At 33.0% G+C, this 27,314-nt stretch overlaps 1 protein-coding gene across 1 annotated transcript in view; it reads left to right on the forward strand.

Annotated features, from left to right (window-relative positions):
* LOC149486570 (uncharacterized) overlaps nt 1-27,314 on the forward strand; it is a 75,849-nt gene that overhangs the window by 20,209 nt on the left and 28,326 nt on the right. The gene's annotated exons all lie outside the window — the stretch shown is intronic.

A 27,314-nucleotide genomic window follows, 5' to 3' on the forward strand; every position in this document is an offset into this window, starting at 1 on the left:
GGTATTTATGGATTGTAGCTAATTAAAATTTAAGTTAGAGATATGTTCTAAGAATTGACTTTAAGATAGACGCAATCAGATGAAGGAATGTTCATATTATTTGTTACATCAACTATAGTGATAGTATATCATCAATTAAATTTGCCGAAAATATTTTCGACAAATATTGGTATAATATTAAAACAAAATACAGGTAACATTATTAATCCCTATATTTCCTTATCGAATTCACATACATGTTGCTAAATTATTAAAATGGAACTCACAAGCATCTTAACGTCAAATCTATTCAAATATCTCACAAAGTAATCGTAAATATCAAAGGAAATACTCGTTATAAATTCAATGAATACCAGGTCGTAGCAAATCGCGAAGTAACGTGGGCCGCGTGAAGCCGTGAGAAAGAATTCTATGTCGAGCCTTGAACAAGAAGACATAACTAAAGTAAAAGAAAGCATCAATCACGGGCGTTTCAAAGCCAGTCGGTAGGTATATTCCCACAAATTGGCCTAAATTGACCGCTTGTTAAAAACCTGAACGTAAGTACATGCTTCGATGGGAAAGTGGAATTCGGTAGCCGTCATTAGAATGCAGTTAAATATAACCGATGGATAAGAATGTTTCGAATGATTCCTAAAAATGTTGTGATTAAAAAAAATATTGTTTCGTTTTACAGACAGACATGTATTTTGTAGTTTGACGAGAAATTAAAATGTTACTCGGTAAACGTTTGGCTTTCTAATGGTAAAACAATTTTTAAAAGCCTTGAAGACCTATGTAGTCTTCTATACTAATTAAGGAGTGTAATAACAAACAATTAAACAAACAAAACATCGTTCCTGCTTTATAATATCCTTAGGTACAGTTTTATTGAGCTTATAACTTGATTAGTACACTCATTAATTAAAATTCTAAGTTTATTACAAGGAAAACGGCCATAATAATTGACGTGTAAAGTATACTCGAACATCAATCTCAAAAATTGTTCCGATTTGTTATGTTAATGGGTATCATTTAAGCTATCACCAATTTAATTAGTTTTGTGTTTCTTAAATAATAGGGTTTGTCCTCAAAATAGTAGATCTGTCACCAAAATGTAGTCACCAAACAAAGCAAAATCAGTTCCACAATAAATCACCTAAAATCCTGAGATATAAGGTCTAGTACCAAATAAATGTTTTTGTATGTATTATAATAGGTGTGTCCTAATAAGTATTTAAGCAAACTAATTTAAAGAGATCACCAATAAATCATATTATGTTACTAGAAAATTGCATTAAGTTCAAATAAACAATTAGGGTTGTCATCATCGTTTCAACCAAAAGATTCTGCTACTTAAGCTGCTACTTAACTAGACTCCCAAGGTTCTAAATTTCCACTGGTAGTATAAATTATATTTAAATATTTTTTTTAGCAGAGTAGTAAATAAAACAATTAAAGTCAAAATAATCAATATTTATTGTTTAAAATAATTACCACTGAACAATCAGCGCTGGTTTAAAATAGCTGGCTTATGGCTAGCAGAATAGTAGATAAAACACTTAATTAAAGTTAAAATAATCAATATTTATTCTTAAAAATGATAACCACTGAATAATCATTTGGTCATCATTGGTCAATTTTTAAAGCGCGCCAATTTGTCTCCGCCCCTTTGATCATTTTTTCATTAAAATTATAAATTGATGTATTAAATTGGTTACGAATACTATTAATTTAATATCTGAACGAAATAAAATGTTACTACTGTATTGGTGACAAAATATCAAATAAAAAGGAGTCGCAGTCAGGGATCGATAATCGACTTATTTGGTGACAGATCTACCATTCTGAGCACAGAGCTATTATTTAAGTAAAAAAACTGTTATTATAAGAACGAAGTTTATATTCATGTAATGCAATATAATTTTATTGGTTATTGATCTCTTATTTTACACATATATTAACATTAATTTGATAATTCATACCTGGGAACAATTTTTGTTTATCTGAGAACGAAAATATTTCGTGGTGATAGATCTATTTATTAGGTGATACAACTTGATGACAAATATAAATTTTGGTGATAGAAAATATAGTTCCCTATGTTAATTAGTACGAGTTTTATACTCATTACCTCAATTTAAAACATTTTCAGTGTACACAATAAACCCATATAATGATCGCGAAACCTGCCTCATATCATTATTAGCTCCGAAATATTACAGCTATAATTTTAAATTACCACAAAATCAGTATTGTTATTTTCAAAGTAGTTATTTACAATTATCAGTAATCCGATATTGTTTATTAGTTATGAAAGGATTTTAACAAATAGTTTAATTTTCATCTATAAACAATATGAAACGTTTTGATATTTTAAATGCCTCGTTAATCCTTCTGTGATTATGACTAACGCAAAATTGAGCGAGCAATTTAATAGGTTAAACTAGTTTTGCACAAATAAATAGAGTTGAATTTGAAACTTGTGCACGTCGATGTTTGCGGTTAGGTAATTTTGCTGGTTACACTGCGTATTCACTTTGTGGATCTGTATTTGGCTATCAGACAGAAATTATCTGTTATACCTATACCTACCATAACAGTGTACCTTATATGGAATTTACAGCTCACAATATTTTTATCTATCTGTTACATGCGATATTCGCTTTAGTTTGGGCAATCGTTATCTTTGATTTTACAAAACATTTTGACAATGCTAACCCATATTTTAATCAGGTGAAGATTACTTTTTGCAATAAGCTTACTACGGTCCAATTTTTGCACCTTCAATATCATAAGGAATTGAATGAAACATTACTTCACACAGAGATGGTTTATAACGTTGCCATCGGATTAATTACATTTCTTTCATACTTTGACACGTATGTAGGTCAATTGTTACATTAATCTAAAGCGATCAGTATTTTACTCTTATGTTTTAATAGTTCTATTGTAGGAAGTAAGAGTGCTATTGTATTATTATCTTTAATTGTTTATGATATTATTGTATAATGTAAACATGTCATTGTTTCAGGTAAGCTTACGGCAATTGAGAAGATTTCCATTTCGTGTTTTCGATTACTGAGTGAGTGTTAAATACATTTTGATGTCAAGTTCCAGAAAAAATGTTTCCATTGTTATGAGATTTCACAGTGAGCACGAAGGTCGTAATGTAGCGCACTGACTTAGTTTGTACCACAAAGACCTTGCTTGACTCGTTGGAGCTTTATAAAATCTAGTTGGAGTCAAAAGGCTTTATGGAGAATTTCAGAAATTTTTACCGGCAAATTCTAAAGAGCACTCCAGAACCATGTTAAAATTAATAACTTCTTTACAACGCTCCAGATACGTTTATAATAATCGTAGTTCTTGAAGTAGGTATATTTTTGATGTTTATTGCCACGATAATGACGTTAAAATATCAATTTGCTAGTTAACAAACCGACTTATTTGTACCGGGTTGTACCCAATTAGTTACGCGAATTGATGAAATGTTATTCATGTTTCAATCAATTGTAACACAATATATTTTAATTAATCAGTCAAATGATTTCAAAGCGTATTTTCATTTGAATATAACTGTGTGATTTTGTAAATTATTAAGCTTTGATGCTATAACAAGATTTAACATAATAATATATCATTATTTAATTAGTAATCACTAATTAGGTACACTGTACAGGTGTAAATTTGAAAATAATTTTTCAAAGAGAAGTGAAATCTTTAGACCGATTGTTAAGATGATTTTAACGAATAACGTAATTATTGTCTACTTATAGTTACCGTTTCCTTCGTTAAGTATTAAATAATGTCGAGATGGGTAAAGTAAAAGTATAAAGCAACACCTCGCGGTTAACACTACCTATAAATATCGTGACCCGGATCAGAGAACCACTCTCTTTTACATAGCGACAATGTACTTGAAGGATTTATTTTTCCGCAACGATTCAATCGTCCGCGCCGTTCTAATAAACAATTCTTGTTTAATTATTCACGCCGTGCGTACGCAATAATGATCAATTTACATTATTACAATTGTTACCGAGACTTAATTCATACGGAAGTGATGTAAGTGTATTTTTTTACGCCTTAAAATCAAATGTGCATAAACAATTAATTATTGTGATTACTGTAGCGTTATAGATCAAGAGTGAGTTAAACGCTGATAGGGACTGCATTTGGGTCACATGTTGGTTTTGGTTCCGCGATGCTTTTACTTTGTTTCTATGTTGCTAAAAATATTGTCAATGTAGATATATACCTACTGGATTTTATATTTTGAACAGCTAATGGCTAATTGGCTATTTACAAAAAAGAGCGTGTCAGAAGTGAAATTTATTTGACAAAATTCAAAGATACCAAAATCGTCGCCATACTCCATGACGTGACGGTATTGCCATGATGCGACCTTGAAGTTTTACTCTCAAGGCGCCTAAATAAGTTTCAAGAAAAATTCCGTCACAACTTTCAATTTAAGACGAGAAAATCACGAAAGTTTTATTTAGATATACTCGTGACATGGCATCTCAGACTTATTTACAATTTATTCCTTTCAATCGAAACAAAATAGCACTCTTTGAAATGAAACACAAAATGAGATACAGTTACGAATACAAGAGTCGCGAACTCACAAAGCACATGGACAATTCGTACCGTAAAGCGCTCGGAAATTGTTACATAAGATAAAACGTTGCACTTGGAATCGCTACAATCAGAATAAGAAGAAAGCATAAAGCGATGAGATACCGCGGCCGAAGCAAGAGCAGTCACGTACGGCTGACGGTTTATCCCACTTTCCACTTTTCAACACGTGAATAAGATATAACGCAATATATTTTCAGTTTTTCTACGTGTACTCGTTTAGGAGTAAAGGTGGAAAGTGTAGTAAGGGCAAGGGCTTTTAAACTCGAATAAAGAACTTCCTAAAGAAAATATTTCATTAGTAACATGTGTATAAACACCACGTGGACTATTTCTACTTTAAGACCTATAATACTATTTTGTTGTAAAATATTTTTAATACATATTTGATGAGCAGCTTTAGAATAAACCTAATTAAGTCAAAAACACAATTCTTCGCCAATGAACGAAATATTTTTAGGCAAATGCTACAAAAATCGTCTAAATTACACAAAAGAAATCTCAATGACATTGGAATAATTATATATACCTACATTTTGTTTAAGAAGCTTATTTAAGATGTCTCCGAATTGAAGCCAAGAATCCTGCGTATTTTTCGGACGATTTATTAAAATTAGACGATATTACGGTTCTCTAATTTTGACAAACATAGCTGATTGATATGAAATATTTTCTGGGCGTATTTACTCCCAATATTTTGTATACATGTTCGAGGAACGCGAATATTTTACTCGTCCCTGTGTGTGTAGTTGTGAGTCGGGGTACGTTTGCGTAAGTCAGTCCCGGCAAATCCCCGGGGATCCTATTTTCCATCGGCACCTTGTCGCCCCTGCCAAAGCTTGTGCACCAAACCGTGTTCTTAAAAATTTGGTTAACTTTGTTGGCGATAAAAGGCGACGCAGATTTAGCTTTACGACTGACGACAGCAATTTCGTTTCCGAAAAATATATCAGACTCTTTGCCGCGGATTGAGATTTTTTAAGTTTATTATCCAATGATATTAACTTTCTGTTATGCGTGAAGAATCCATTTGGTTTAATGATCTATTTAATATAAAATATTCTCTCATTTGTTATGCTATTTGATTTAATCTAAAGGAATCCTCCTTGAAGGAAGGAAGATCTATTCTTTCTCACAAAAACATCACAACGGACTTGTAATTTGATATGCGGATGGATTACGACCTCCTTGCAACACCGCGGGCAAAAGGTAGTTAAATTATTATGTTAAACATTAATTATAATGTAAAGTATGTGTGTATTAATTGGGTGTGGGTAATAATTAAAACTTTATGTACGTACAAAATATACAAAAATGATAATCCAAAGCGGCAAAATTTCACTTTTTGTTTTGTTTCTAAAATAGTGTTTGTATTATATAACAAACTTTTCTTTGCCGTGGGAGCGAACAATTGTTTATGAAATTCGCGTTGAATCACACGTGTACCTACATCGAAATCATGGTTCAACATCGAGAGGCCTTGTTAGCACTGCATTAAATAAAACCACTGATTGGCATCTAAACCTTCATTTTTGTTCGTGGATAATTCACAATTTTCCTGTTTGATTGCGTCGAGATAGATATTTATTATGGTTATAACAGAGTTATTGTCTGTAAAAATTGCGTTCTCTCTTGGTTGAAAAATAGACATTGTTTATTTTTGCTTGTTTGAACGATGTTCAATAACCGTCTACTCTGAAATTGCTATTTGTATTCACGTAGACGCCGACGTACTATGCCGGTCTACGGATTATTTATGTCAGATTTGATATTTAAAGTTACATTATACTCGTAATAATTTGATGTTTGTTTTTTTTATAGGTAGTAGATAAATACTTAAATATTATATGGGCCATATAAATCTTCCTTAGCCTAATTAAACGAGGAATCTAATAATTTAAGATTGGTTTTCTCTACTTAATAACAATCGACCAACCCACCGTATTCATTTCTTCATAACATTGGATAACATTCATTGTATCATAAGAATGAAGATCGTTCCAAAAAATCTGAGCTATCTGTAATGAAATACGGGTAAATACAAAAATTTCTCGTTAAAATGGGACTATAGGTAAGTAAAATGTAATGTACAGCAGCCGGCAGCTGTTTTATCGTCGGAAACCATGCGTTCATTGTTGGCACGCTCACACTAGCTCATATTAAATAACACACATGACCCTACATTTAATAGTTAGGTTTACTGCTATCCTGATTATTGTTTAAACTTCAGAATCGTATTTAACCCGTTTAATATGTTTTAATTATATTAAACCAACAAAATTGTTGACGTAATAAAGCAGCTGTTTAAACAAACTCTCGCTAAGTAAAATAACCCGAATTATAATAGACGCTTGTTAATATTTGAGTAACAATTTAGTTTGCTATATTAATGTAGCTTAAAAGTCGGTTCAGAAATAATATAACGGAGTGAAAGGTAAACCACTACCCACGAAGCGAACTAGCTTCGAGTTCTAGTGGGTTCTCCGTTCTATTATTATGTGGGTATTAGACGATCGCTATTGTATTTACTGGTACCTATTATATAGGTTAATGATTGATACATTTGTCAGGTAATATTGATGTGGTTGTTCGTATGTTTGAACACAATGAAAAGGTATTCATACCTTAAGCTCTTATTGTAGGTAATCTAAATTTATTTAATTTATTTAACAATATAATAAAATATATAAAATTAAAACGCTGTTTCACATTTTATCTTTGCTTCAGTCTATATACGTAACACTTTAAATTTGACCAATCCACAGCTCTACACTAAATGACCTCTACGTACGTAGTTATAACACAACTTGTTCATTTAGGTGCCCTGAAATGGCCAGCTAACCATTAGAAATGATTTGTTAGTTTCGCTTCTCACAATACGCAATTCCTTTATAACTTACTCCGTAAGTCACGAAAGTATTTTACGAACATTGCAATAGAACTTGGCGGAAAATACGGGAAAACTTTCTTTACCTTTGTTGGTGAAAAAAATCTCGGCCGGTCCCGTCGGGCGGACGCCCAGACACAATAAAATTTACATGTTTCGTTTTCAGCCTATATTTTATTTTAAAAGGGTGAAATAAGACGACATTACGCAAAGAGAATATTCAATTAGAGCCTCCTTTTAGATTTATGCAATGGAGGGCGCCGTTCGATTTTTTTTTTCTTTTGAATTCGCTTTTGTTTTTTCCTATAGTTATTCAATACGGGAGACCCGGTGATAGTTACTAAATAGTTAAATGTATTTTTATAATGCATTTTTTCAATAAATGATTTTATTTAAGTTAGGATGGATCTGTTTGGAAAGGACTTTTGTTACTGCACAATTGAATCTAGTAATAGTTTCTGTAAATACGCATGTGGGGTTGTTCACAAAAAATGGTAAGTATTATTATTTTGACGAAAATGTCGTGTATTTAATTACAGCGTTTTATTTGAAGCAAGGGCCCTCATAACGGAACACTTAACCTAAATTGAGGAGAGGTGGCTCGTTGACTCGTTTTGATGTCTTTGCTTGGGGACCTGTTAAATCTTTTATTAGTAATTAGACCGCGACACACCAAGGAGCTCGTTAATTCCTGAATTATTGGTCGTGTAATAACTGTAAAGGGCTTTGCTTTCGGCCATTTGAATAAAGGTTCTCAGATACTTACAGGTAGATGTAAATTAACTGATAAGTAATGTCTGAACACAGTAAAGGGTTCGTACTTCGTTGCTTTATGGCATAATATTTTTTGAAATATTTAGAAGTGTAATGGAAAGAACTTTAACTCATGTGTTATTTTTTAATATCAATATTGAGATTGAACAGGTGGATTGGACATGGCGAAATGTAAAAAAAAATACCTAAATATTTTTTAATATGTCCGTTATTTGTGGCATTTGGCTCTGGTAATATGTATGTATAAAGATTAAAGTTCGCTAGTGGGGCATGGGACAGATGTTTTCTGCATCTGCTTCTAAGATTGATTTTTATTTTTACTTACTGCTAATTCTCACAAAAACAAATTGCGCAGTTACAAATGTTGTCTGAATCAGAAGAAAAAATATCTTAAATATTGTAATAAAATAGTGGAACTATTTTGTCTACTAGTCATGACGTTAGCATTTTTAATTAATTCAAAACTCCGATACAATATGCAAAATGATGATGTAGAGCTTTCCAATAACGGAGATGCATCTTACCGCAAATTTAATCAGGCTAGACCTATATTAGGTCACACTAAACCACCTGCTAAACTAGGGCATCTAACAGGTGCTCTTAGCTTTATCACTGGTTTGACCTACTTTCGTAAATAAGCAACGTTAAGACAGCTGTTTTGGGATTTATTAAAACCTCGGAATTTAGTGTACCAGGGTAATAAGGTATTTTTACTATCTGTTATTTAATTAAGTGAAAGGATTTTTCATGTGCGTCATTGATCCCCAAGATGTGGTTCCTAGCCCTATGAAGTATTTCCCTTCCTTAATAGATAGTTAGTTACATAGAAGCTGTACAGGACATTCCTATGAATACCATCTATTCTTTGTATAAAAAATTATCATTCTAACTTACAACACTTATATTTAGTAAGTTTTCTTATAATATTATAAAGCAAAATTCGATAAAAAATGTGGTTGTCCTTACCATCACAAAATATTATAATTCTTAATGAGAATGGAAAAGGCCAAGAGTTGATGTGTTAATTTAACATCATTAATATATTAATTAAAACACTTCATTATTGTCAGGTTATTTTTCCTTTCATTAAATGTTTCCAGGTTTCCATTTATCGATTACCAGCAGCCGATAACAGGGATATATGACGACAGCACGTTTTATTTATCCCCATGTACTTTATTAGAAGCAGATGTGACTCGAAGCGACTGTTCAAATAAGTGAATTTTATTTGGATCCTTTGATGTCTTCTGTAGCAATTTCCCCCTATTTATGCTCTTAATATAGATCTTAAAAGCGAAATGCTTCCCAAGAAACTTTATTTCGTCACAGTCTTGTCATTTTTGCAAGAAAAACTTTTAAATTCATACATAAAAGTCTAATTTATATTATGTATACGTCATACTTTATCCGTTACAGCTTTACGCATTACATACATTATGTAAAGTAAGAAGGAGTGCACATATAAGTTTATGATATATTTAATAAACGTAGGATATGACAAAGATTTATCCTAACGACATTTCTCCGACAAGAGAGTGAATAAATCGTCGAGTTGATCCCCCAGTATAAATATTATGGAAGCGAGCATACAGCGGCGCACGGTACCAGCCACCAGGCAAACAAATTACATCTAGTTGAGTTTCTCAAACTTGTGATCGTTTGTTTGCTAATTCCCTGTTTACTGTTGAATTATTGAAATTAGTCTGTCAAACGTTTCATGTCTTCGCGGTTTGGTAACCACGTCTTAATTTGGATATTCTTACGTAGAAATTAAATTGTGGAAATCTTGAAGAACATAGAATAATAATAAAGGAAATAATTTTATTTTGATGCTGGTGTCCTAAGAGATATATTTTAACTAATTTAATTTATGATAAATTCCGGTTTTAGTAGTCATGAAAAGAACGGAACAGGGACATTTTATTGATAGATGTTTTACTTTTTTACATTCAAGTTTCAGTACAAAGCGTTAATTATAATTTATGATAAGAAATATCAAATTGAAAATTCTAACAGCCTTCATTTCCTTCGGCAATTAAGTCTCGTTTGCTTAAATTTAATTATTGCTTGGTCCGATTAAACGTTAAATTTTAACACACTTTAAATTCCTATGTTTTAATAGCATCACAGAGATGCAATTATATTTATAACTGAAGATTATTATGAAGTGGGGAAATAATTGGCTTATTATTTTGAGAAGCTACCGATGTGACGTCTAGCACATGTGGTTTTAATGGGTTGCACTCTAGGGACGCTCCATATTTCCATTATGTTAGCTCCATTGAACTATCTTGAAAACTAAACTCTAATGGCTGGAGAATATCTTAAGAAGGCGGGAAGAGATATTTACTACCCAAGTGCGGAGTCTACTTTATAATGGCTGACGTAAAAGAATTGTTCGCCCAATTGAAATAGTCGGTACCAGAAATTCTCTTTTTAGATCCTATTTAAAAATCCTGGTCGGTAACGTTTCATAGTTATACATTTGGACAGTATTTCTTGCTAAAGATTATATTCCGGTACGTAAGTAAAAAAAGCGTTTAGATTTGATTAAGGTTCTGTGAGGCAGAAAAATAAAAATGTCCGAAACTAATCTAGCCGCACGACCCGGGCGACTTCGACTTGTGGGTACGCATTTTAATCAGACATTCCTAAATTTTTTTACCACTAAATGGAATTCGTTTTTTCGGAGTCACGGGTCAACAGTCGTTTGAATTAAACAGGTAGATCGATTAAGGAAATGTACTTTCGAACATTTAAATAAAGTGTAAATATTCATGTACATGTATATTTATAGAATAATTGGAAATATTTGTTTTTATTTACCATCTTTATCGATCGATTTATAAAATCAAAGTTCATATTGCTTTACCCCGGATCTGGATACTCATATCCTTTACGGATTCCGTTAAAACAACAATCTAACTGAAAACTTTTTATATTGTTATTGGCAACAGATTTAACTACTCTCATGTGTTGATCACAGATGCCATCTAATTTCCTTAACACAATTGTTTTAAATATATAGTATTAAAAAAGAAAAGTTAATCACAGTTAGAGTACAAACCGATAAGCTTATAAACGATTATAGTTGACAAAAACCAGTAACAAAAGACTTTAGATAAAACCAATCTATCATGAAGTTATTTCTATAAAATACGAAAGCTCGCTTATCTGCTACCTCGCTTCATTGCACTCGTGGCAATGAAATCCCCACAATAGCGTTGGTATCCAGCAGTATTCAGTAATGATATCTTAAATGCCCAACCGCTCATTGTTGTTACGCTACATTTCATAATCTATTCATTATAAAGCCTGATAACATTATGTAGCCACTTATTTAGATAAGCAGGCGCTAACATTATTTGAAGCAATTTACAAAATTACGGGCAAATGTTAACTCTGTATAATTACTTAATTAACTTCATTATGGGATCGGTCTATTTACTAAATTTGTTGGACATTTCGTTTGTGTTTATAGTTCAACTAGCGACCCGCCCCGGCTTCGCACGGGTGCAATGCTGATACTAAATACACTACAGAAAAACTGTGAACGTTGTATATAAAAAAACATAGCGGCCCGCTCCGGCTTCGCACGGCTATAAAATAGATAGCCGGGCGAACGGCCTGTACCGCCGCAAACGCTACGTCCCGCAATTTTTAAATCTGTAATATCTTCGAAAATATTCACTTAAATCATACGGTGTAAAGGGCCATATAGATCTATATTAAATGATCAATGTATTGAAGGTATTTAATTGGTTAAGGATTAATGCTGTATTGGTTAAAATCGCATCGAAAATTAGCCTTTATTTGTCGTAAAAATTAAATGACAAAAAAAAGTTATTGTGGGTTATCCATAAGAGATAGACATATACCATCGCGGACTTTTCTGTGGACCTTTTCAATGTGCATAATACTTACTACATTATTTTGATAAAACTCGTAGGGTTCAGCCTGCGTTTGCAATGTAAGCGGAAAAAATGTAATTTTTTACGACATCACATTAGAAACCTCAAAAATAACAGAACTTCTCCACTATTTAATGGATGTTATTATACATATAAACCTTCCTCTTGAATCATTCTATCTATTAAAAAAAACCGCATCAAAATCCGTTGCGTACTTTCAAAGATTTAAGCGTACAAAGGGACATAGGGACATAGGGACATAGGGACAGGGAAAGCGACTTTGTTTTATACTATGTAGTGATGCTAATTTGGAACATAAGTTAGTAACATATATTTTCCTATATTTCCTCGTGCTGTATAACATTTGTGAATTCATATTTTAAGGCTCCCGAATTTAAGTGCAAGAATAAATATAATGGAAATTTGCATAAATTACAGTATTCCATATATCTACTGCACGTCGAGCACTAAGCCAAAAGCCAACAATTTCAGTATTCATTCCCTCGGTTTTGTTAAATTGACTACAAATGTTCCGCATACTTTCCCTTCCGACAGTCTAAGTAAATAACTTGAAATTGTTGACTAATTTTAATCCAGAGACGAAGCGACTAACGACCGGATATTTTTAGTTAAAGCTGTTTGGACGACACTAAAAAGATAATTATACTACGACGCCGACAGTCCTGTTCCCCTAATTTATATGTACACTTTATCGACAGCATGAAATATGTCTCGAAGTGTGTTCCGTTGATGTTGCTCAGATTGCTGGGTTGTTAAATTATTTATTACACGTTTCACCTCATTTTGATTTTAGTGAAGCGCTGAAGTTTTTATGCTTCCCATTGTTATTTGCTATTTTGTCTCTTAGTTTTGTCTATTCTTTCGTTGTTCGGTTAAAATTTGGATTGATCGAACTTATAATTAGAGCATTTTTGCACAAATTATTATAAACTAAACGCCGTGTTTTGTAATCAGGCAGGCGTAAGGAAGATTTATTAATGAATTCACAGAATGAATTGGTGATTTTAATCGATAAGTGACAATGACGTTGACAGCGACACCTTTGCCAAGTAGCAATGAATTTGTAGGGTCGAAATCCTTTCGAAATCAGATTCGGTAAATTTTAATTTAGATCTATCATTTATGAAATTTACTTACTCTTTATAAATCATTTACCAACAATTCATAATAGATAATTTATGAAGTATAAGAGCAAAGAGAATAAAATATGATACAGGAGATATATTTATACTACCCTGTTATAAATACAAAAATAAAATGTACCAGGTTATGTGAGATATAACGAAGGTTATTTACAAAAGTTTGTAGGCGGCGAAGCAAGGAACTGGAAAAACATATTTATTTGAGTGACGTGACCTTTATTCCCTGTAGGGACGACACACATCGGCCTAGCGAGTGTGTGATAGATGACAACGGCTCTGAAACAAGGCGAATTTTCAAGTTACAGGAACTTGGCTTAATTGAACAGGCAAGTGACAATAACACAGTCTTTGTAATCTCATCCTGGGATTTGCTACACATGAAATGTTTTACCGGGAAATTTCTGAGCATCTTTTACAAGTACTGGGGCTCTAATTGTGACATGCGTATTCCGACCTTTTAATATAACACTTTTTTTTTCACTGAAATCAGCGTTGCAAACCTTTACTCCACACTTTTTGCGGTATTTTAAATGACTGTGCATATGTATAATAATTGTTTCAAAACCAAATACTTTGCAAACTCATTGGGAATTTAATTGTTTTGTTTCATTCGATGGAGAGGTTAAGAAGCGTCGTACGCTGCAATTATTCAATGTTAGATTTTACCGCATTCTGCCATTTCCCAGTACCGTTACAGAACCGTTCGAAGTAAGATTTTGTGCGACCAGCTAATGTATAGCATTTAATAATGTGCAGTAAAAGTTGCTTCGACTCTCTCGGCTTTCAATTATTTATTCATTTAACAGTAGCGATCGACTCTTAATTGAAGGTGATATAAAGTTTCTCACGGGTAATATAAACAAGCACGTAATATAGAATATTGCATACATTACAATAAAAATAAAGATTGTTTATAAAATTTATATGAACATTAAATATCGCGGTTTAAATTAAAATATTCATATATTTTAATGTGATGAGCACGAAACGATGCAGAATTGTTCTCTAAATTTTTAAAAGCAGATTAACATTCGTTCGTAATCGGCACGCCATGAATGAAAATAAAATGTAGCTAATGTGTTATACTTTATGACATACAACAACCATTAATATAACGCGTTGGAATTTTGTCAATTTCAAAAAGTTTAAAAGCTTTATATTTGGCTTCGTTACATTAGAAAAATATTTATTGTTGATATTGTTTTGACATCAAGAAATATATTTAATTAATTTGTGAAATATATAAAGCGTTGCATCGTTATTTGTAAACATACTTTAAAAACTAATTTGGGCCTCTATTTTTCGAAACGTATGTCTATCTATGTACCTATCTGAGACAAGAAACAGTATGTATGAACTTACACTACACAATTTTTTTATCTGAAATACAATATAGGTATTATAGTTGTTAGTAACAATACCTGCGTCAATATGCTCGTCAGCATCTTAGAATCAAGTTGGCTTTCCATAAATTCCATATCTATTTGGTTAAATTACTTATAATTTTTTGTATGTTTACGTATTTAACACCATTCTGAGCACAGTTCTGTATATTTTCTTTCAATACATAGTATATTTTTCATAGCGTACATATTGATTCCGATAAAAATCTTATAAAACCGACCATTAAGTGCAAGTGGAGGAAAATAGTTTTCCAGCAGAAATTGATACGTAGGTTAGATTTCCCCGGTGAAGAAAAATCGACGAGAAATCAAATGCAAGAGCACGTTCAACCAATTCATGCTCTTTTAAAAGGCCTTCACTATGTCTATTCTATTCTTTTATTTTCTATTGTACAGTTAGTGTTTTGTTTTAGTATTATGAAAATATATTTCATAGATAATAACTTGTTAATAATATGTATACGTTTCATTTTTTCAAATACACCTATGAGTCATTTTCATTATGCAAATGTTTTTGTCTGTTAAAATTACACTACTTTTTTAATTACATTGCTGTGACATTTAAAACATTGAACAAGCCCAAAGATCACAGTGTCATATAACTATACGTAAATAGACAAAGCAATCAATAATTCATCGAACAAACATTACGTTCGGTGCAGACCGAGTACTTCGTAAGGTATATATGTCAGGGCGATGCATCGAGGCTATCTAGTCGAGATAGGAACACTGTTTCATTACATACAACGTAATGTTTTTGTATCAGAACCACTAGACTATGTTTAGCGTTTATGTGTTTTGATACGCCATCTAACCGCGTTCTAAGTTTTCATGTTATACATATTGTTATGTTGTATTTTGTTTGGTGTGATGGAAATGTTTTCAAAACACATGTTGAACTATGTAGCAATTCTTCCTACATTCTTACACTATATTACAGTAGAATTAATTTCACAACTCGAAGCGAGATTTAATACATAGGAAGAAAAATTAAACATTTCGTTTTAACAGTATAATTAAATTGGATGAATGAAATTGTTTTTGACATTATGGGACGGCTATAAAACCTCAGGCATTATTATATTTTGATAAAGGTCGCCGAGTTCAAATTCCTGTTCTCGTGTGAAATTCGTAGTAATTTGGGACATGTGGATAATGCACCTGTGTTGGTTCGTTACTTAGCAACCGTTTGACGTTTTATAATTACTCTTCTGGCAACGAAATATGCATTGTTTGTATATTATACTAGCGGTCCGCCCCGGCTTCGCCCGTGGTACATATTTATGTTTTCTCTACATAAAAACCATCCTCGTACTTCAAGGAATATAATAAAAAAAGAATTATCGAAATCGGTTCAGCCGTTCTCGAGTTATGCGCTTACCAACACATTTTGCGATTCATTTTTATATATAAGAAGATTATAATATGCTCTAAGATAATCATATGAATATTTTCATTTTGCACATAATTTGCATCGATTATCAGGGAGATTAGATTTAGAAATTTGACTGACCGGATGGCTTGGTTTGTTGTGGCCCTGCCTTCCAAGCCAGAGGTCGTGGGTTCGATTCCCTCCCGGGGCAAATATTTGTGTGATGAACATAGATGTTTGCTCTGTGTCTGGCTGTTAATTATCTATATAAGTATTTATTTTAAAAATTATATATGTATATCAGCCATCTGGTTTCCATAACACAAGCGAAAGCTTAGTATGGGATCAGATCGTGCCGTGTGTGAAAATTGTCCTGAAATATTTATATTTATTTATTTAAATATCTTCTTGAATTAGTTTCTTGTACCTACTTAACTTTAGTGTATTCATAGTATCATACCCAGTACCACTTTTGTAGTTCTAATTGGACTAAGTAATGTGAATTGAAATGAGATTATACTTTGCGCATACTTTGCGTTATTTATTGTGCTCAAAATATATGAAATTAATACGTTATCATTGCTGTTATTGCTACTTTATGTCGCCATGTTACAAATACAATAAAGTGATTTTAATTCGCGATTCCAATTTTCAGTTTGACCCATTTGCGAGGGTAATTGTTAATTAGCCTTAAATATGTTACCAATGGATACTGTATTACAATTTCGATTCATGTATAATATTTACTATTATTTGTATTTTTTACTACAAATATTTATCGAGTAGGTTATATTATATGCTATATAATCATACGAACTAAGATACAGAATATGTACCTACTATGTTTATCGGATATAGAATAAAAAATATATATATAAATATTATGGGTTATTAAATTACCAAAATATTGGGTCTGTCAAGTTATACACTTACACGAAATACTAATATAATATACGAGTAGTTATAATGAAGACATTCAAATAAACATCCTTGTTGTAACATTTCTATAAGTAAAGTTATGAGTTATGACCATTGAAATTTCCGGAGTCGACGTGAAGTCTCTCTTTAAAGTGCTTAAGATTGTAATGAGGATAAATTGCAAAAGTTGGATGAAGTTTCGTCGCAAATATACAAATATAACTGGTTTGTATAAGTTGCCTGTTTACGCCGAAATGAACCTCTTAATTGCTTGCAAATAAGCAAGATAAGACATCGGTGATATTGACACATAATTTATGTACTTGCTTCTTGTAAAGTAAATAATGTTTGTGAAGATGTTGATTAACCAAGAGTTAGATTAACGCTGCTTCTGTTGTGTGCTTTGGTAGGGAAATAGCTGCATTATGAGACCAAAAATTTCCCAGTAGTTGAATAATAATGTGAATTGACGAAAAAGCCATACCTGCATAGTAATTTTTAAGTCAGAAGTAGATTTCTAATCTATAAAAGCTATCAAGCAAAAATTTTTATAATGTAAGGGACTTTTTGGATGATAAATGTATAAAATATTGACATGTATAACAATTAATAGATACCTACTTGAACTAAACTATAATAATTAATGTTTATGTCGTATGTTTATTTTTCTGATTATGCGGAGCTGTGTAACTATGTTTGCATGCCAGTGTAACTGGCGAATGTGCTGTACAGGAGCGGAGCAATGCGGCTGAAACCGCGGGCAACAGCTCTATAAAATTACATTATATTGAAATACACTGTTACAGTTTAATAAAACAAATATGAGTAAAATAACGAAGTTTAAAACATATATTTTGCAAAATTGGTGAAAATTATTGGTTTCATGTATTTCATTTTATGTACATAAAGGCTTTGCGGGAACAAAAACATCGAGATAAGCAGAGCATGATATGCAAAAGCGCTTGTTTGTAGCAAAGTAAATTATGGACAAACGATTCTGTATGCTGAGGTTTGAAGATAAACGTTTATTCTATTTGATAAATAAATATTGCTGTTTAAATCCAAAAGCTTAATCCGTGTTGTTATATTTATTTCGTTGACGGCTGTATAATATACGAATTTGCAAGAAGAAGTAAGTCAAGTGCATTTAAAATTCAAGATTAGGAATTTGATGGTATGGATTCACGAATTTCGGAACATTTTTCGAGGTCGACTATGTGAACAAGCCCACGGGGATATCAATAGAATATCAAACTTATGCCAAAGTTGTTTGATAAATGAAAGTATACCAATTTCTGTATTGTTATTCTTAACCAATTGAAACTTATCGCAACAAATCGTGATGGTAATCTCGTTTACGTAATTGGTACGTACCTACTGTATATTCCGTGATACTTGACCCACATACATATAAACATACTATACGCGTTTTGTTTGTATATATGTATATAGGTATATATTTAATTCATATAACATTTTTCAAAACCGGTTTTATTTTTTTAGCTTTTACAGAGCGACTTCAAATGAATGCAAACATACCAAAATTGAAGTCAACTTTTGAAACTGTTATATGTATTTTACGTTTCAAATAAAAACGGAGTCGTGTTAAATAAAGGAAATTAATTTAACCATTCAGTTCTTTCATTCCGCCATTGAAATTTAAATTAGTGTTTCATTGACATTGCTTATTTTTGTAATTTTATTCGTTAAGGTTCAAGCGGTTCAGATGGCTAATTATAAAAACAAATGAGGGAGTTAATGTGCGCAGTGCGTTTGTGACGTGTAACAATCAACGCCGAAGCAACAAGCACAGTTCATTACCAAGCTTGTAATTATGGATAGCGTGTCTGACCAATTAGAATTATTTGGACTGACTCGTTGTTTATGGGCTACGAATGCCAGCATGCTATGTCGTAATCATTGTCTTAAAATTGTATACAACTATCAATAAAACCAAGGTAATTCCTCAGATGCGTTTGGAATGTTATTGCGTTTGATGATGTACATAGTAGTATACGTATTATGTGAAATTAATATAATAAAAAAAAATAGATCACGAGGCTGAATTCGAAACCGAATCTTTCGCCGCAGCAGAGCAGCATAATTATAATATACATATATAGATTAGTTTTAGATTTATAACTAATTTTGCTGACAAATATTTTGTCGATCTCTCACTAAAGATCTAGCTTTTGTATTGGGAATACAAGTCCTTGTGACGTTGAGTTTGACGTCAGAATTAATTTAATATAAATACATTATTTTGTGTTAATTTCTATAACTTCGTTCCTTTAGGTACCTATATAAGTTATGTATCGATATATTGTATTTTCTAGATTGTATAGATACATTACTTTATGCAATAATGGGGCTATCACACTTTGTAGTAAGTACGGCAATTTGCTACTTGTGAAACTTAGATCATCACTTCTAATGTGAAGTGTTTCGAACGTAATGTTACAATAATACAAATGCAGATAATATCTGGACGTTATACTGTAATGATCCGCCATTGTCATATGATAGAGGCGTATAGCATATCATTTTAGGCGTCTATTGTGTTATTATTTATTACCTATTATATATACATAATAGCTATACATTGTACTATGGCTATACCGCATAATATTACATAATTAATTATATTTCGTTATGATTGTAAGACCAACTAAAGGCCTAAACTTTAGGCCCTAAAGGGACTGATTTAAATGCCTCTTTTTTGTTTATACTACGTTTCAAATGTAAAATAGGTAGGTACCTAAGCTTTCTTTTTTATGAATGTTAAAAGTCAGATAATGAGGTAAACGTTGAAATGTTTAATTAACTTTGAAGCTCTTTGATATATTTTGTTTTTATTGCTGTATATTCAAACCGTATTTACTGTAAATTCAATGAGAGTAAACCCATTAAGAGCGGTATTTAGAAAAGGCAGTTAACGTGGAATCGTTACATAAATACAAGCTTGCCAAATGTTCCGTTAAGTTTACGGCTGAACCCACGTTATTTTATTCTATTTATCACAGTTTCTAATGATTATTTTGTTTTTTTTTCAGGTAAGCGCACGAATTCTTTTGTCGGGCTAAAGGAGGTATTTGAATTTTTTTCTAGGTTAGTAACTTCATAATTTTGGTTATCTTTTTTCATAAATACAAAAATTTAAAGCAGTCACTTTTCAAATATAAAAGCTAAAACGATAAAACCTTATCATATTTCATTTTGGACAAAGAAACTTTTTCCAAAAGAATCTACTTCCGGTTAAAATAGATAAAACTGACAATTTTGTTTCTTATCTGTGCGACAAATATTTCGCAGACAATTTATTATCTATTTGTCAGAACTTTTTTTTTAATCTGTATTTGAAATTCTTTTAATGTACAAAAAAAACATAAATTATTCACAACTGTATTAAAACGAATTTATAAATATTTATTGTGATAAAATACTTATTCAAATGATAAATATTAGACATGAGATGAGGGCTTTTGGTGAAATAAAATAAAATAAATCCATTTAACCTCTCATTTTTACAATGACATCCTACTTCCAAAAAACTAAAAGTCAACGCCACGTGGTAGCCGAAATAAAATCAATTTCATCTTACGTTACATGAGTTTCATAAATTTTTGATAAGTCTGATCTATTACAATTATCTCCAGAGAGAAACACATGAAATACAATAGCTATTGCTTCATGTAAGTATGTACAGAAAATATTAGTAAGTTAACCTTGCGCCGAATTTGTAATATCAATTACACAGCCAATCGTATGAACTATGAATGCGTTATAAGGAGCATCATCCAAGATGGCGACCGATAAGTGAGGACAGATTTTCAATTACAATAGGTTAAGGTCAAGACATTATAGTTGATGAAATTAGTTAGATGCGGTTATGTTATCTGCTATTTTGTATCTGTGATTAAAATCTATATTGCTATTACAAGACGATGTTCATTATTATTATATTACGACGTATGTTCATAACTTTTATAACTACGTTTTACCTTAGTTTTACTACTTTTAGTAATACGATGGTTTAATAAGGAAAAGCTATATTAATTACGGTTTTTAGTACGTATTACGTACTGGCATATAGGAGAATGCGAATGGATCGTCAAAATTATGAGCAAAGCAAACTTTACATCTCTTACATAATACTTTTGCTCATAGATTATTAACTAATATAAATAAGGTAGAACAGATGAGTGGTAGGAAATGAATTTCAATTGTATAAAGACGATTAGTTCCGTCTCTCTGTTACGCAGATTGCAACTTTACCGTAAATATTTTCTAATTTACTTTCGAAATTAGAAATTGTTTATAGTTTAACGAAATAGTATTGAATGGACTTAATAACGATACATTTCCACATGCCCTTTCTTTGACTATGTAATCTTTACTATTATGTCGTGAAAGCGGAACAAATATCATACCTCCTTTACCTTTCATTTATATATTTGTTACTGAACTTTCAAACCAAACAAGGCTGTCAACTATATCTAGGTAAACATTATCAGGTATGCAAGTGCATGCAAAAAAATATATTGCACATTGAATTTATGATTCTTTGAGTAACGAGTAAACTGTTTATTTGTCATTGCAATAGACCTATTTGTTTTTGAAGTACTATATAGATAAGAATATTTGCTTACATTTTCATTTATAGTTGACCATTTATCAGCAATTAGCGGTACTTAAGTGCACGTCGTCTTATATTAGTACTAAAATTTGTCAATACTAATAGGTCAAGTGATGTAATTCAAAGTTTAATGGTCGTTAATAAGGTTGAAAGTTGTTTGTCGTTAACTGAACATAGACTTATCGTATTCAAACGACTGTGCAAGCGATTGTATTTCAAAGTGCAAAGGATCACATGAATGAAATTGCGAAGTCGGCACTCTTGTTCTGTCTTCACTCTTAAGTACCGCATTTTCTAGGACGAAGACAGTTCAATTGAATTGTAACAATTTCTATGTATATTTTACTTGACACGTAAACGATTACTTGTTAAGTAGAAAGATTGTTTTAAAATAAAGATAGAGCTTAATTTATAAGTGACAATACTCAAAAGAAAATTATAAAATACTTAGTGTAAGTGGGAATGTATAACGCACATTTACAAAGTTACAAACCAATGAAATTCGCGATAAAATTAAATACCGAATATGCCATAAAGCCACATTTTCATCACTTCAATCTATCGTTCGATAGAAAACGCTCACAATAGAGCAATTTGAACAAACGTTCATAAAATTAATGTAATTTAAAAACTGTGTGTGGCAACACTCGCTTAGGCACGAGCGTGTTGCAATTCACATTTGGTTTGTCGCGCAATACAGCCGGGCCGGGCCGGCCGAGCCGCATTTAGAAATGTTTTGCTTTATGAAATCTAGATTATGTACTGCAATGATGGCGTCCTTTTTACATTGCTGATACGTAAATACGGTAAATTTTTTGCAGACTAGCCGGCTGCGATTCGGAAACAATTTATGGGATTAGTTTTTATAAAAGCTTACTTATTATATTAATTTTCACATAAATGTTTCTCTACACATCTTAAACAGGCGCAGTCATTTTAACTGAAAATTATTTAAAACAACAATCCCAATTACCGTAAACGTTAAAATTATAAATGTTGAATTGCTAAATAAACTTCTTTCATTTACCATTCACGATTATTTTCTCCGTAAACAAAGCGACAAATCTTCCACTTTATCGTATAATATAACAAGAGGTAGGCTACAAAAAAGAGACATACAAGAAAATCTGTTTTCAGCGTTTTTATTAATCCCTCAGTCCCTGAATCACAGACACAATAGAAAATCTATTGTGTCGCGGCCCGATCGGGCCGCTCGGTGGTCAATGGGTTAAGTCGTTTCATTTCGTCCAGGACGCATTTACGACGTCATACATGGACATAAATTTTATAGGATTTCGTACTGACTTTAATGGTTTTTGGAGATCAGTGTCGGCCATTTTTACGGTTTCAGCGATAAACGTGCCGATTAAACCAAGTTTTAAATAAATATTTTAAATTAAGTCATGCACACTATCGATTTTATTTTGTACCTTTTTACATGTAAAAATGTTCAAAAGTCCAGTAAATTAATAAGGATAAAAGTTTTATGATGAAATTTTAATCAATCAATAAATTAAACAACTAATTAACATTTACGATTATGAAAATGGTTACCTGCATAGGGCCATAATACGTAAGGGAATCTAATTATATTTAACTATCTATCATTCGTAAATTAATCAAGCTTTTGTTATAATAATTATTTTAAAGTACCTATCTACTGAAAAGGCAACAAGTAAATAGTATTATTGGCTTTATAGACTACGATGTCCATGTATTTATTTGAATGCGTAGACTTGTCAAACAAAATTACTTATGGTTGGTCGGTTCGTTGAATAAACCTTGAAGTGAATTATGCTTTTGAATGTCGCATTCAATAGCAAGATGTATAAGGAAGTGTTATATTTGTTCTGTAGCTATTATTTATAATGTGAATGTATAAAGCAAAGGCCTTGAAACTATGCATATGCATAGTATTACTTCATAAACAACAAATTAAAATTAAGGAAAATGTTGACGACGAAAGAAGAAGACAATTAAACTTGCGCGTATAAAGTTTATTGATTAAAATTACAGAATGCGTTTGGTAGATTAATTTTTAGTGAGGGAGTGTCCTGCTCAGCGGTTGCGTGGCGAGTCGAAGTAGTAGAGGACAGTGGGGTCAATCCGCGGCCAATCGCACGGCGCCGCGACGTGACGACGCGATGACGCAGTCGCAACGCTCCGTTCCGCACGATTTTGTTGCGGCAACATGCTCCCGGCCTTGGAACGTGCTGGTTCCAACGAACTGTCGACCACGAAGCGAAGAATCAGCTATCTGGTGAAGGAAGCGGACAAATTTTAGTGAACGCCCGACGCACGATGCCGTCTGCAGTACGAATGTCGGCCACTCGTGCTACTCCATCCTTCCCCGGATATGTCGCGTGGATGCGCCCCAAGCTCCACTTCAACGGCGGCAATCGGTCGTCCTTAATGAGAACGAGCGTGTTCTCCTTGAGCTCCCCCTTGTGCTGGTGCCATCTGGTTCGCGTTTGCATCTCGGAGACATACTCTTTGGACCAACGATTCCAAAAGTGCTGGCGTATTTGTTCCACCCTCTGGAACCTCGGGAGACGAAGCTCAGGCACGTCGTATAGCAGCTCAGCCGTTACAGGTGCAGTCAGCGGACGACCAACCAGGAAATGTGCAGGGCTAAGTGGAAGGAAATCATTGGGATCTGTGGAAAGATGGGTCAAAGGACGGGAGTTCAGGACAGCTTCAACCTGGGTCAATACTGTGCTAAACTCCTCGAACGTTAGATGTGCGTTACCTACTACACGTTTGAGATGGTGCTTGCAGCTTTTTACTCCAGCTTCCCACAATCCCCCGAAATGACTAGCGTAAAAAGGTATCATTTTAAAATTAATATTTTGCGAAGTTGCATATGCTTTAATTTCATCAGAACAGGTAGCTAAAAATTTTTTGAACTCATTCATGAGACCGACAAAATTCTTCCCATTGTCAGAAAAGATAGTCACGGGTTTACCTCGCCGCGATATAAAACGTTTCAAAGCTAATAGATATGATTCCGACGATAGATCGCTAACAAGTTCCAAGTGAACCGCGCGTGTAACAAAACATATAAATAAGCATATGTACGATTTTTGCAACTTAGCACCTCTGCCTTTGCGATTCAACGTGAACACTGGGCCAGCGTAGTCGACACCACAACGTATAAACGGATAACCTGGGTCCAGACGCTCCTGCGGTAGATTCCCCATTATAGGCGCGACCGTAGTCGGTTGCAGTCGTGCGCAGCGCATGCACGAATGTACCACCTTCCTACCGAGGTTTCTGCCGCCGACCGGCCACCACATCTCTCTGAGCGTAAACAGTAGAAGCTGTGGCCCGGCGTGGAGTAAACGTTCATGCTCGAACCGAAAAAGCAAAAGTGAAAAATGATGATTAGCTGCGATTAAAATAGGAAATTTTTTATTAAAACTAAAATTTGGCGAATTTTGAATACGCCCACCTACACGAATTAAATTATTATTTGCGTCAAAAAATACATTTAATTTAGAAATTTGATTGTAGCCTGATATATTCGTTATATTTTTATTATTTTTAAGCGCATAGTAAATATCGGGAAACGATTCCTGTTGACTCAACTTTGCTAACGTTAATTCAGCACGATTTAATTCCTCGAATGATAATAAACCTGTCCACTTATTAGTTTTATTTCGCGCGTTATTAATAAAACGTAATACATAAGCAGCTGCGCGTTTAAGTCTATTATATTGTGAAAATCGAGAAAAAATAATTAAATTATCGTTTAAATTATTACTTATGTGACAACAAATATTTGTAGATTTAATTTCCGGCAAATCTGAATTAATTAATTTGGAATGTTTTAATTCGGGCAATTCAAAATGTACATTATGTAAAAATAACGGACCCTCCCACCATAAAGATGAGGAGCTAAGCGCTTCTAGACTTTGCCCGCGTGAGACTAAATCGGCTGGATTATCCTTGCCTGCGACGTGACGCCATGGATGTTCCTTGGTCAGCTCGTGAATCTCTGCCGTCCTATTTTGAACATAAGGTTTTAATAAATTAATAGGCATACCTAACCAACCTAAAACGATAGTTGAATCTGTCCAAAATACAATTTTATCAAAATTTGAACGCAGTGATCCAATAAGCTTATAATATAATCGTGCACCTAACAACGCACCACACAACTCTAATCTAGGTATAGTTGTAGGTTTAGTCGGCGCGATCTTACCCTTCGAACATATCAAGCGCACTGTGACATCAGCTGTTGCATTGATCGTACGAGCGTATGCGCAAGCTCCGTACGCGACCTGTGAAGCATCGGTAAATATATGTAGTTCGGTTCGCACTGGATCAATGCACATAACGTGACGCGGTATTCGTAAACTACTAAGAAAAGATAATCCATTTATAAATTTATCCCATATTTGCGAAATTTCGTTAGGAACCGATTCATCCCACGTCAATTTTAACAACCAACATCTTTGTAATAAATGCTTTGCGATAGTAATAAACGGACTTAATAATCCTAGCGGATCGTATATTTGTGAAGCGCACGATAAAATAATACGTTTTGTCACTACTTCACTCTTTTGTATAATTTGCGTGAAATAATAAATATAATCATCGAGACTATTCCATCCGATACCTAAAGTTTTATTGTTACAAGTTTTATGTAAACATAGATCGTGCGTTTACCATTCATTAACGCTAGGCGTAATTAAATTTAAATTATGACTAAAAATCCATTTTCGTAATTTAATACAAGCTGACTCTAAAAGACTACTAGTTTCTTTACAAATATTTTCTAATTCGGATATAGAATTCGATGCAACTATGAGATCGTCAACGTAAAAACAATTATTAATAGTATCGGCTACATACGGAATATTCGAGTGTTTGGCTAATTCCTTTAAACATCTACAACTTAGATACGGTGCGGATGCCGTTCCGTACGTCACGGTGTTGAGTCGGTACACCCTCAGCGGCTCTGAGGGATCATCCCGCCACAAGATCAGCTGCAGGTCACGCTGATCTTCAGCAATATTCAATTGCCTGTAAAATTTTTCAATGTCAGCGCATGCAACATACCTATTCTCGCGAAAACGTAATAAAATAGAAATTAAATCACCTTGAATAGCAGGTCCAATCATTTGTATGTCGTTTAATGATACGCCGGAACTAGACTTCATACTCGCATCAAAAACTACGCGTAATTTAGTTGTGGTGGCGTGCTCCCTAAACACACCATGATGCGGTAGGAAATAGTGCGGATTCCCATACGTATTGACGAGACTCATATGACCTAAATTAATATACTCCTGTATAAAATCAGAATACATCTTTTTATAATTAGTATTTTGCTGAAGACGTTTCTCTAATGCGTAAAAACGACGTTCAGCTTGTGCGCGTGTATTACCTAATGACTCAGGTGATTGTTTCAACGGAATTGAAACACAGAAACGACCATCGGAAAGTCGACGTGTTGTGCGAATAAAATGTTCCTCACAAGCAATATTATCTTCGCTCGATAATTGCTGTAATTTATTGCTAGGCGCGGATAATTCTTCTAATTCCCAGAAATTCCTAACTAACTTATCGAGTGAATCATCTTCCGTGGATAATGTCGAATAATTACAATTAATATGTGATAATTT

This window comes from Colias philodice, chromosome 8 (assembly GCF_061535455.1).
Source record: "Colias philodice isolate Cphi_HAF_F1 chromosome 8, ilColPhil1 Martin Lab GWU primary, whole genome shotgun sequence".
Taxonomy (NCBI): domain Eukaryota; kingdom Metazoa; phylum Arthropoda; class Insecta; order Lepidoptera; family Pieridae; genus Colias; species Colias philodice.